The sequence below is a fragment of the Corvus hawaiiensis genome, chromosome 3 (assembly GCF_020740725.1).
Source record: "Corvus hawaiiensis isolate bCorHaw1 chromosome 3, bCorHaw1.pri.cur, whole genome shotgun sequence".
NCBI lineage: Eukaryota > Metazoa > Chordata > Aves > Passeriformes > Corvidae > Corvus > Corvus hawaiiensis.
In genome coordinates, this window is record NC_063215.1 from 27,217,080 (window position 1) to 27,229,614 (window position 12,535).

The 12,535-nt window shown below is 37.4% G+C and overlaps 1 protein-coding gene across 17 annotated transcripts in view; it reads right to left on the reverse strand.

Annotated features, from left to right (window-relative positions):
• The window catches only part of KHDRBS2 (KH RNA binding domain containing, signal transduction associated 2), a 344,845-nt gene that overhangs the window by 290,752 nt on the left and 41,558 nt on the right, over positions 1-12,535 (reverse strand). The window contains exon 2 of one of the 17 annotated variants that reach the window (XR_007202179.1): positions 6,513-6,727. The exons of the other annotated variants lie outside the window; for them this stretch is intronic. The gene's annotated coding sequence lies outside the window, so the exon portion shown is untranslated. The remainder of the gene's footprint in view (positions 1-6,512; positions 6,728-12,535) is intronic. 17 annotated transcript variants of the gene reach the window in all.

Genomic DNA, 12,535 nt, shown 5'->3' on the forward strand with positions numbered 1-12,535 from the left:
AAGTAGGAGCAAACTACACGTTAGTTTTTGTTAAGTGCCCCTCAGTGTTCTTGGCTATGATTCATTTATGCAAGAAAAAGCATTTGGCAACTGAGGCAAGATTAGGGACATTCTTACAACTCGATGTAAACCAAGAATCTGCAAACTATTCAACAAAAAGCAGGAAACCTCCATCCTGCCTGGAAATAGGATAGTCTATGGCAACCAAGAAAATTCCAAGCAAGTGAATTTGTATTCCTAGGGAAGAAACCACATTAACATCAGGTAATGTGATTTCATTACTCTGGGTTATTTGACACAAGGAATTAAAACTCATCCTAGAGAGGTATCACAACTGATACTGTGGCAAACAAGACGTGCGTTTTTCATAGATTTCTAACCTTGCCTTAAGAATACTCATTTTCTTTGTACAGGCCACAGCAGTAAATTAAAACATACTGATGTCAAGGAGACTTGTTTCCTTTCCTGCACATATCCTTTGATTCCTACAACTAGACTTCTAGAAATCAATTTTAAAAGGTGAAGAAGACATGTTTGAACCTGTCTGCAACCCACTTCATCAAAGCCTGTTATCTTGTCAAGGGGGAAAAAAAGGGCCCAGGATAATGTTTTCAAATAGTACGAGTACAGTGTATGCTTCTGGCATACATCTAAAAATCAGTGATGGGAAGCGTCCTTTTTTTCTCCACCAGATCCTTTGCTTCTTATTCAATTGAAAAAAAAAAAAAAGTATCACAGGAATCCAGAGTAAGCAGGAGTGCTGCCAGGAAACAAGCAACCTGAGAAGCTTCCAATAACAGTGGAACCTGCTTGTGATGGATCTACACAGCTGCTTAATTTTTTACAGTCCAGGAGTAAGTCTGAATCCTTGCTGAGCCCTTACACAAGTGGTTATCTATAAATAACACCTAGGCATACTATTCCTAACTCCAGCTAGCTGGAAGACCCCACACTGGCCTAAATGGCCAAATATCATTTTTTCACCCTGTCAAAAAGATGCATTTCTTTTTCTTAATGCCAAAGTCCTGCAGTTATAACAGCAACACACCATAAAACCAAATATACTCTCAGCTCCCACGGATGGCTTTTCATCATTAGAAGTCAAAGCAATGGCACCCGGTTTCAAGGCAGTTCCTAGCCCAGGGGATAGAAAAGCTGGCATAAAAGTCTATGCCAGACTCAGGAGTTCACTCCTCAAGCTCAGTGCACCTTGCTGTATTATCAGTGTGGAAAAGACAGGGACCAGTTCTGTGGGAGACAACAGTTCTTCTGCGAATCAGCATCTCCAGAAGACTAAGGAGTATTATGGCTCTTTTCCAAACACCTGACATCAGGCATCGCGTTTACCTTGACATTACGACAAAATGCTAAGACAGTAACTAATGAATTTCTATTTTCTATAAATTTGAAATTAGCCGACATATTTAGAAAATATTGGGGGAAAAAAGCCTGGCAGACAAAAATTTAATTAATTTAATTGTACCAACTAACTGTATTTCCTTAGAAAATTTTTCTTAAAATTACCATAAAAGTCATCCCAGTAGTCATTTTGCCCTATAATTTGTGAACACCTAATACCTGAAAAATGCAGAAGCACAGATTACATGACTGAGAGGGAATGTAATAAAATTACTTTTGACATAGGAGCCCATAGGCTGCCACTATGCAGGCTCTTCATTACCCTCCTCCTTACTAGCATACCTATCATTAAACTGTTTAGGGAATAATGTACTGCTGCCCAGTAAAGCACTCTGAACCCAGTGAATACTTGTGCAGAACTGGATAAAGAACTACAATATAATTCTGGAAATTAATTTGGAGCACCAGTCTTATGAGGAGCAGCAGAGGGACCTGGGGTTGTTTAGCCTGGAAAAAAGGAGAATCAGGGAAGACCTTATTGCTCTCTACTACCACCTCAAAGCAGGGTGTGCACAGGTGTGTGTCCATCTTTTTTCCCCATGTAACAACAGATAGGACAGGAGATTGTGCCAGGGGAGGTTTAGATTCAGTATTAGGAAAAATGTCTGCACTGGAAGGGTGGTGACGCATTGGAACAGGCTGCCCAGGGAAGTGGCAAAGTCACCATCCCTGAAGTGTTCAAAAAATATGCAGTTGTGGTACTTAGGGGCATGGTTTAGAGGCAGAGTTGGCAGTGCTGGTTAATGGACTCAGAATCACAGAGCAACTGAAGTAGCGAAAGACCTCTATGATTCTAAGTAAACAGAGACATTCAATTTCATCTAAAAAGTGTAAGCACCTTTCAGCTTGTTTTGTTCACCAATTTGAATGTTGGTGAATCTTGTTACCCAGAAACCCATATAAATTTGGTGTACGCCCTGCTTTTCTTTAGGAGCAATTCATTCCCTTCCATTAAGGTAATTGGCAGTTAGGCCCTTATTCTGAGTGTGGAAAAGAGCACCTGCCTTACTTAAAATCATCAAGCAAATGAAAATGCCCATAATACTCTTGTGTATCTGGGAACATCTTTTTCTTCTTTCCTGTCTCCTACTTTATATGACACCTTCACAATTTACCTCACTATTACTGTTCATTAACAGGCATACAAAAAACTCCTTCTCCTAGCTCTGGTGAAACAGTAGTGAGATCTCTGAGACTGGCCGCATTTGAGAACTGTCCTACTTCACAACAAGCATCCTAATTAACCACGTCCAGAGGAAACTGCTTATGCTGCTGCAGATTAGGTATCACGAAATATTTAAGAAACAGAAGAAAATACAGTTCACAATGAAAATGTTAAAAAGGAAATCGCTCAGTTTGCCTGAATTTTATGTCTCAGACTAACAAGTCTTCTCATCTGGTTACATGTCTCTTGCCAACCATCTCAGCAGCTGGTAAAAAAAAAAAAAATCTGTCAATTTGTGCCTTAGGGTGTACAGGGCAAAGAAAGAACTTGGACAAACCCACACTGATTCAAACACACTGAAGGGCTTGTCAGCTGCCTTGATTAGTACAGGAAACAGCCTCCCAAGTTCAGAAAATGCCACAGGCTCATTCTTGAGGAAGAAGAAAATTTCCAGAAGTACACTGTGCCGCAAGACAATATGTTCCATTGCAAAACAGCTCTGCTCAGGCTCAACCCAACCCAAGAACTGCAACTTGATGCTGAGCTAATAAGGAATTTAATATTTTTGGGGAAGTGCTTCTTTTTTCAACAAATTGGAACCATTTCATATAAAAAATACTCCATCAGGTCTTGGCAGGTATAATGCTGGGGTGTTTTTAATGCTGGCATTTTTTAAATTATGATAAAAATCCTATCACTTTCCCTTTGCTTTAGGATGGATGCCATCAACAGCAACAGCTGATGGTACTCATATTTATCATTTCAATTTTATGGAGTAATGAAAATGTAAGATAGATTTTTGTTTCAGTAAGGAAACACAAAGCACTCTTAGTATTGGAGAGAATCACAAAATGTTTAAGGGTTGGAAGGGACCTCAAAGATCATGTTGTTCCAACCCCCCTGCCATGGGCAGGGACACCTTCCATAAGACCAGGTTGCTCAGAACCCCATCCAGCCTGGCCTTGAGCAATTCCAGGGATGGGTTATCCACAACTTCTCTGAGTAATCTGGGACAGTGCCTCACCACCCTCACCCTCAGTAAAGAATTTCTTCCTAATATGTAATCTAAACCTACTCTCTTTCAGTTCGAAGCCATCACCGCTTGTCCTGTCACTACATGCTCTTGTAAGAGAGGTAAAATTGTGGATAATCACTGGGGCATGTCAGTTCTTGCCCACACATAACTTCATGGCTACCCAGCCGTGAGTATTAATGTCCATTTTAAAAGTATTTGTTTAAAAGGATGCTTCAAGAAAGGATATAGGTCTTTTCATGCATCTACAAAAACAGCAAGTGTGAGCAATTTCAAAAGTAACGTAACTAAATAATTAAAACATTAAACAAAAAAGAGGAGCAGAATAGACAAGAAACAAACTTAAATCTGCACTTTTATTTTCTTCTCTTTTTTTCTGAAACTGCCAATGGATTGTATCTTTTCTTGGCTGAAAAACATTTTCTTTAATTCCAGAAAGCAAAATTAAGTATTGTGACTGCTTCCAAAATATTGTACAAGACATGGTATTAGACACTACAGATATAGCTCATTTTCCATTATAAAATATTTCTAGAACATAAGCCAGAATGAAGCTAGAAGGCAAGGAATCTGGAAATCTGGAGAGAAAGGTGTCAAGAGATAGCCAGGAGACACTCAAGGAAATATGAAGCAGAAAAACAAGAAAACAGATGACAGGATCAACAGAAGTAACAAACAAACAAAAAATATAAAGGAGAAGAAGGGCAAAAGTTCATGTCATGCTTCATCAATCTTCAACAACAAATTATCAGGAAGGACATGAGAAATCAAGGGAACAAATCTGAAGACTACACTAAGGTGGAGAATAAGAAGGGACATCAGAGAGGAAGAACAGAATTGTTTCTGAATGGGAGCTAAAAGAGAAATGGGCAAAGATAGACCATCTCACTGATTAGGCACACTTTGAAATCTAAATTTTAAATATTAATTTTGTCATCTACCTGAATACATAACAGCCTCTTCTTAGGGACTTTATATATCAAGGTTTAAAAATAAAAACTAAATGGATAAATAAACTCCATATAAATGGAGAGTTTGAGCACAGGCTACAAGTCAAATGCCAGTGTAGTACTTCCTAGGGTATTCTAAAAAGTCCAAAACATCCAAATCAAACAAGGTCAAACAATACACACAATAAGTGTCCTACTTTAAAAATACTTCTACAATTGAAATTACACAGGCAGACATGAAAGGAATTTTCAATAAAATTGTTTTATTTCAACTACTGTAGGGAAAACAAAGTCACGTTACATTTGAATCCATGCATCTACCTACCAGTATTTTAGGGAAGTGCAGGAAAAAACCATCATTCTTTAATAAAACCAAAAAAACATCAACGACTTGCTAATAGAAAATACTATTTGAATGGCATATTGGTAAGCAAAAATCCAGATTTTGAAACATTAACATACAAATAAAGTGACATGGGATAATAACAGGCTTACTATTTTTTCTGCATTCTTTTCTAGCTTTTCTGCCTAGAAATTGATGCTGCCACCATGAACACTCCAGTGACTTAGCCCGCATTAATCAAAGGATGTGTGTTGCTTTATTTCAGAAGATGCATGCTGCTATAGAAAACATCTCTACCAATTAAAACTCCTGCACACAAATTAAAGGCTAGGCTATCATTATGATATGAAGACAGATTCCAGTATCTGCAAACAAAAAATGGAGCAATTATTCATGTAGTTAACTGAAAATCTAGAAATAATGTAACTTCTCATAAGTGGCTGTCTGGCTATCTGCCAAAAGAAAATGGAAAATATGCAGATTTACCTTTGTGATCTATACTATATTTTGGGTATTGGCTATTGTCCTCTATTAAACGTCTCTCTCTCATGCCATATGATAAGTCATTTCACAGATACAAATTCTATGAATTTGAAAATAAATGCTTCAGGAGAAATTACGATGGTTTTATTAAAGAAGAAGCATCTGAGAAAGTTTTATGTAACAAGTCCATAGAAACATTTCACTAACAATCAGATCAGTAGCAGTGCAGAACAGGTTAAATGAAAGACATCATGGAACTGAAGCAGACTTTCTACTTGTGTGTCAGCAGCTCTAACAATTGTATGCCATGGGATCAGCATAAAACATGCTGTGAAAACCCCAAATTAAAGAGAAATATAAAAACAATAGAGATATGTTCTAAAACTGACATGTTTAAGGAAAAATTAACTTAACCCTGGGTTTTAAAGATGTTTAAGTTCTTAATTCATCCTGAAATTAAGCATTCAGATGAGCAGGTATCTTTTGAAGCCACATCTTTAATGCTTACAAATATAAGGCCAAGACTGGATCATGAAGTTCTCTACAGACAAGTACAGCACTATATCCAACATTATGAAACCTGCCCATGATTCACAGCATTGTGCCAACATATTCTCATTTGCAGGATGAAAGGGCTCTTCTGAGGTTCAGATTCCACTAAATATGCTTTGATCTAGAAATACACCATTAGAAAACCAGTGGGAATTAGACAAGAAAAATGCATGACTTTTCAGCAAACATGGAATAATCCATCCCCTGATTTTCCTTGCCTGTTTTTCCCATTATGCAAAATCCCAACCAAAAAATGGCATCTGAGCAATGAACATACCCCTACAAGACTCTTCAGTACTATAGTTTAAAGAAAGGAGAGGCCCAGTCTTATTATGTTTATATTCTTATTACAGTATTTATTGGGTTTGCATGTCCAGGTTTGGGTAGTGGGGGGCTACAGGGATGGCTTGTGTGAGAAGCTGCCAGAAGCTTCCTCCCTGTCCAGCAGAGCCAATCCCAGCTGGCTCTAGCAAACATTACCAGCTTTCATTTCAGGACCAGTTTATACACTGTTTTTCCTATTAAACCTTCAATAATAAGAGACAAAGTTTAAAGAAACACTCTTATTTGTAAAAGTTGTTTTCTAACATGATACTGACGAACCAATGCAGTTTACAGGTGCTATCATGGAGGACCACCACATGACAAGAGCAAAGGTATTTCTCCTTGAGGATCTTCAAGAAGAGTGATGAGGGGTGGCTCAGCAGGCAGATCTTAGCTGGGAGATGACATCTCAATAACAGATGATGAACGACTGGGTGGGTGGCAGCACATAGAAAATGCTATGAAGAGATCTGAAGAGAAAAACATAACCTGCTTGTTGTAGGAAAAAAAAGATAAAGATCATGGGTCAAACTTTTAAGTAAGGACGATTACAAGTGTTTTGAAGGGATACAAATCAGGCAGATATAAGCTGACATCCTGAGAGAAGGTTGTAGAAGCAACAAGAGAGGCAAATGTGAAAAACTAGCTGGATAGATAGACTAGATAAATAGATAGACCAATCTTTCACTGCTCACTTGTATGCTTGTTGCAAGCAAAAGAGAAGACAACCTGATACCCCTGGCTGTGGGTATCACCCTGAATTGTCTTGTAAGTATTTGGCACTGCAGGCAATGTGATATTCCCTAGACAGAACCTGAGATCAAACTCATCCTTAAATATTCATCTTGCGTTGCCTTTTGCACTACAAGCAGGAGCTATTCCTAATTTTAGAAAGCTTCTCCCTTATATGAATTGTCATAAATACAGATGGTTAAAAATTAAACTTTTCCTTAGCAGAATGTCAATATATTTATTCTATTAATAAAGTCACTGGTTTTATTTGTAGTTCAGGAACATTTTATAAATGCTTTACTCCTTCACCTGCTAGCAGATGTATATCTTCAATACACCTAAGAAAGACAAATAGACATGATGAAGAAATGATCCTTTTTCTTTCTTTTCTTCAAAGCTCCATCGTTCTGTATGAAAAGCTAGTAGTGTAGGTATAACTCTACAATCTTAATGATGAATCAGCCCTAAAAGTATTTTATAGAACATAAAGTATTGTGGGCACAGTACCAGTGAAATTCTGAAGTGCATTACATCATTCCTTATTTTGCTGGGACAAGCTTTCTACTGTATATTCAGGATTTGTTCTACATGCAAAAGGTCGTCAAACACAATGGAATTTTTGTTTCATAAATAGAAGTATTCTTTACTAAAGCATCCGGTCTTCTGATGTACTTCTACTAGGCAGTCAAATCTTTGACCTAGGGCGGCCTTAAATAATGCCAGTAATTTTGTGTAAGGATTGTTAAGCAATATAAGTAAACTCAGCTGCTCATTTTGCATGAATTCATACTGAACTGAAGGAGGATATATGAGTTTATCTGTTCCAGCTAAATTAATTTTGAATTCAAGATTCAACTGGAAAATAAACTAAGAGGGTAATGATTTTTTGGGGGGGGGTGTTTGTTTGGGTTTTTTTTGTTTGTTTGTTTAGACATATTTATTTGTAATAATTGTGTTAGAATTGTAATTGCAAAGAAATAAGCTGAAGGAAGCATTGGTAAACATCTTAATAGACTACTCTTGCTATTAGCTAGGTGAGATGTGTAAGTAAATTACAAAACCAATAATATAAACCTTATAGCTGTCAAATATAGCAAATGTTATGAATTATTCTGCACTGTGTTGTGTTTGGCATAGTCCAAAACTGATTAAGTAATGCAGAAGAAAGAAAAGGACGTCACAGTAGATATTAGTCCCTTATCAGAAGAAGAGTCTGCAGTGGCAGGAGGCATAAAATAAACTAGGCATAATAGCAGTTACTTCTCAAGAGAGCCAAAACAATCACGGCACAAAAACTGGCTGTCAATCTACACAGAAATATCTTCTGTATTTTTGTTATTTTTCCTTCTAATTCAAATATGCTGCTTTTTTTCTTTTTTCATTGTATGCAATGATAGTGAATGAATAAATGACATAAAAATTCAAAGATCTAGGGTTGCCTTAAGAGTGGTCTTGAAAAAAGTACTTCTTCTAAATCTTCAAAAGATCAGTACAATTCTTATGGAGATTATTATATTCTTGGTTTGCTCCTGTTATTCCTACCATAAAAGCAGCACTGCTGAGCAGTGCACTGGATGCTCACTCTGCAGAGCTTTCTGCTTGCTCTCTGTGGATCACAAGTTTCACCATCAGTCTCTAGTTCACACACATTAGATTCTGATTACTCTCTGTTACTACCCTCAAAACATGCTCACTTCGCCTAAGTGTCTCCACATATATCACTTAAATCCTGCTAAGGATCATGATGCCTGATTTTCTACTCTACTGAATACCAGATGCTCTAAAAAAAGATAGGAGGTATTCGCACTCTCAGTGCTACCTTATTTCCAGCAAAAACCAGGACAACCCCACTGAAGGCTGACATTTGGCAGCCACCTGTATTATACACTTCCAGAAGTCCCTAAGCAAAATCTAAATGATTCCAAATATTCCAATATATGTTTTCTGTACAGTCTGCATTTTATTGATACCATATAGACAGATTGCGCTATCTTAACACCAGTGCTACTGAAAATAGCCAAGGCAGCTGGAATGCCAATACAAAATGTGATGATGTGGCATAGAAGTGAAGAACGGCAAGATACGTTACTTAACAGGATGCTCCTACTAATAAATCTGTTGTCTCATCACTGCCTTTTTAACTTTCTGTTATAAAATACACTCCTCTAATCTCTACTTTTACTTCAAAAGAAACCCTCACAATATTTAGAAAAGTATTTGTCACATGAGATATTCATTGTCCATGTTACCTATAACTTGGCTTCATGGAAAAGCTGATACAGAGATATTTTGATTCAGAGAGCTCCATTTTAATATACCATTTCATCTCCAGAGAGTCAGGGACTATTTGACAGATTCTAAAAACTGCAATTTCAGGCAGTATAATTATCACACTCTCACTAGAACCACGAGAACCAACCTCACATGACAACATAGGTATAAATAAAACTAAGAATAGTCCAATCCTCAAAGAAGAGTCACATGACTAAGCATTGTACGAGTCTTTGTGTACCAACCCAAGGGTAAGCTGAAATAGTGAATTTTAGCAGCAGTTTCAGGCACAGACTATGCTTTGAAGATGGTTTCTCAGAGTGTCTAGGATCTTAGCAGATACATAAGAGTAACTAAATTTATTTTGAAAGGAGTACGTGTACAATCAGTATTTCATACAATGATGTTATTCTCCAAACAAAAAACAAAAAACCAAAGCAGTTATAACACCAGCACAAAGCACCGACTATCACAGTCTCAGCACAAAGGGATGAATAAGCAGATTAAAGTCCACTACATCTGTGTACACAGATCTAACAAGCATCTCATGGTATCATAAGCATCATAACAGCCATAAATAAAGTATCTGTCTGGGCAACCTACAGCTCTGGTCGCACGAATCGCTTTCCAATTCTCATGATCATACAAAGAAATATAATATAACTACTGTATGCCTTCTCCTTCCCAATGGCAGTAGGTCTACACTTCACTGAAAAAGCATTTACTTACGTTTATTGTGATAAGGTTAAAATAAATTTCACTGCTATTTTTATGTATTCCTCAGCAACTAATTTGTCTTGATTAACTGATGATGAAATCTTTATACTGTTATTTTAGAAACATTTCTTATAAACATCAATATGGCATTTTTTATAATGAATATAGGCGTCGTTAAATACATTAATGTATTTTAACATCTTTTCACTGTCCAATGCAATCCAATGCTGAAGCATATTAGGTTATTAAAACTTCAAAATGTTTATTATCCTTGAAAAATTATTAATCTTATCACCTCACGCATATATAATATTATGTAAGTCACAGAAATATGTTATCTCTCTGATTTTAAATTAATTCTTTAGGTTTTATCAGTAAATCTTTACACCTACTGCTGAAGTATACAACCAAAATGGCCTTCATTTGTTTGAGCATATTCTTAACTGATAGCAGGAGTTCTGAAGAAACACTAACACAAAAAAAATATACAGGACCTTAAAGTAAATGTCAAAGTAAAATGAGCAAAGTAACTGGTGGGTCATTTACTAACAAGGAGAAAATACCCTGGAAGAATTAAATGCAGGTACACGCCACAATGAAGATAAAAAGACATCAAAACACAATGACAGGAGATAGGAAAATCCTAGGACTTTTCAGTGAATTAAAGAAATAGAGATGACAGCCATATGGTCATTATTAACAAACATCAGCACTCAAACATGCTCAGAGGAATACTTCTAAAGCCAGCTTTAAATGTAATCCCTTCAACCCGAATTACAGAAATTCACTATTGAGGTTCTCCATTTTTTAACAACATGAAACACTGACACAATTAATGAATAAAGCATCTACCACCTCAAATGGAAGCCATTTTTGAAGACATATGTTTTCACAGTACTCATTACATGCTTATCAGGGCACAGCTGCAAGGCAACTTGCTGCAAAAACCAGGAGGCAGACGAGGCAGCAGAAAGGCATGCGAGGGAGGACAGCAATAGAATATAGCACACATGGGGAGGAGAAAGCCCTGAAAGGGGAGCACAGCCAATGGGCTGGCAACCTGCAGCATGTCCCCCTGCCACTTCTCTACAGCATTCATTTTCCAGCTTCAACATGCTTTTGGCTCCCTTCCCATTCCTATAGAATGGACTGTAGAATACAATAGACTGTTCCAGTTGGAAGGGACCTACAATGCTCACCTTGTCCAACTGTCTGACCACTTCAGGCTCGACCAAAAGCTAAAACATATTATGAAAGATAATTTGCTAGTGCCTCTCACTGACAGGCTTGGGGAACCAACCTCCTCTCTCTCTAAGAAGCCTGTTCCAGTGTCTGACCAACCCTCTGGGTGAAGAAATGCTTCTAGATGTCTGGGCTGAGCCTCCCCTGGCACAGCTTTGAACCACTCCCACAAGTCCTGTCACTGGATATTGAAAGAGATCCTGATCAAGTTGTCCCACTCTCTTCTGACTTGTACAAGCTACCCCCTCGTGTTTCACCCTTCCAACTTGTTTGACACTAAAAAGATTGGTGAGGAGCAGAAGGGAGTGGCAGCCTGTGAAAAAGTCACAAGCATGTATGGATATGATGGATGATTTTGAAATGATGTTTTAGTGGTTGTAATGAAGGAGGTATTCTCATTTCCCAAGCTGATTTACACTCAGTGCAATCACGGCAATGGTATGAAACACTCTATGAGAGCTGCTAACAACTCGTGAAAGAGCATGTATTTAATTATTAAAATAAATTCTAATAGATAATTTGTAGATTTATATATCTAGAAAATAAGTACCTAATTTAACAACTGCTCTATTAATTTTCACTACTTAAAAGGAGCAAAGTATCTCTGAAATACCACTATTAAGGTAACCAGAGGACATATGGGAGACAGGCATAAAGCCACTTGCAAGGCAACAGATTATTTTTTGACCTCTAATTTATAACACTAAATAGTCTCATTTTGTTATGATCATTGGCACAATGGAAAGCCCACGCTGCTCTTATTCTGCAGATTCTTTCCTCTTTCTGCTGCGTTACACTCACACAGATGCACACAACCACATCTCTGGTGAACCAGCTCCTCTTGAGATTCTCAGCAGCTAAAAAGCCTCTGAGCTATCACTGATCAGGAACAGTCCTGGACTAAATTTTCTAGGATGCTGTCAAGTTGTTTTTATATATGCCACAATGGGATTTCATCATGTTGCAATTAACCAGGAATTCATTTAAAATTACTTAAAACTTACAGAAGAAAGATCATATTTCACCAAGTACCAATTTATTTCATTGACATAAAATTCTCCTAAGACTGCCCCCAATCCCCATAATTTTTGACTGATGTTCACAATACAACATCTTCCTCTACAGATACTCAAATGAAAATATAGATGCCCAACCATCTTTTTAATGTGTTCACAATGACATAAACAGAGTGCACAGCTGGGAAAAAAACCCACTAAGCTGACCAGCACACACACAATGTTTGCAGAATTCATTTACTGAACTGCTCTTCAAGCTGCCCTGAGGGGGCTGAACACAAGGAATCA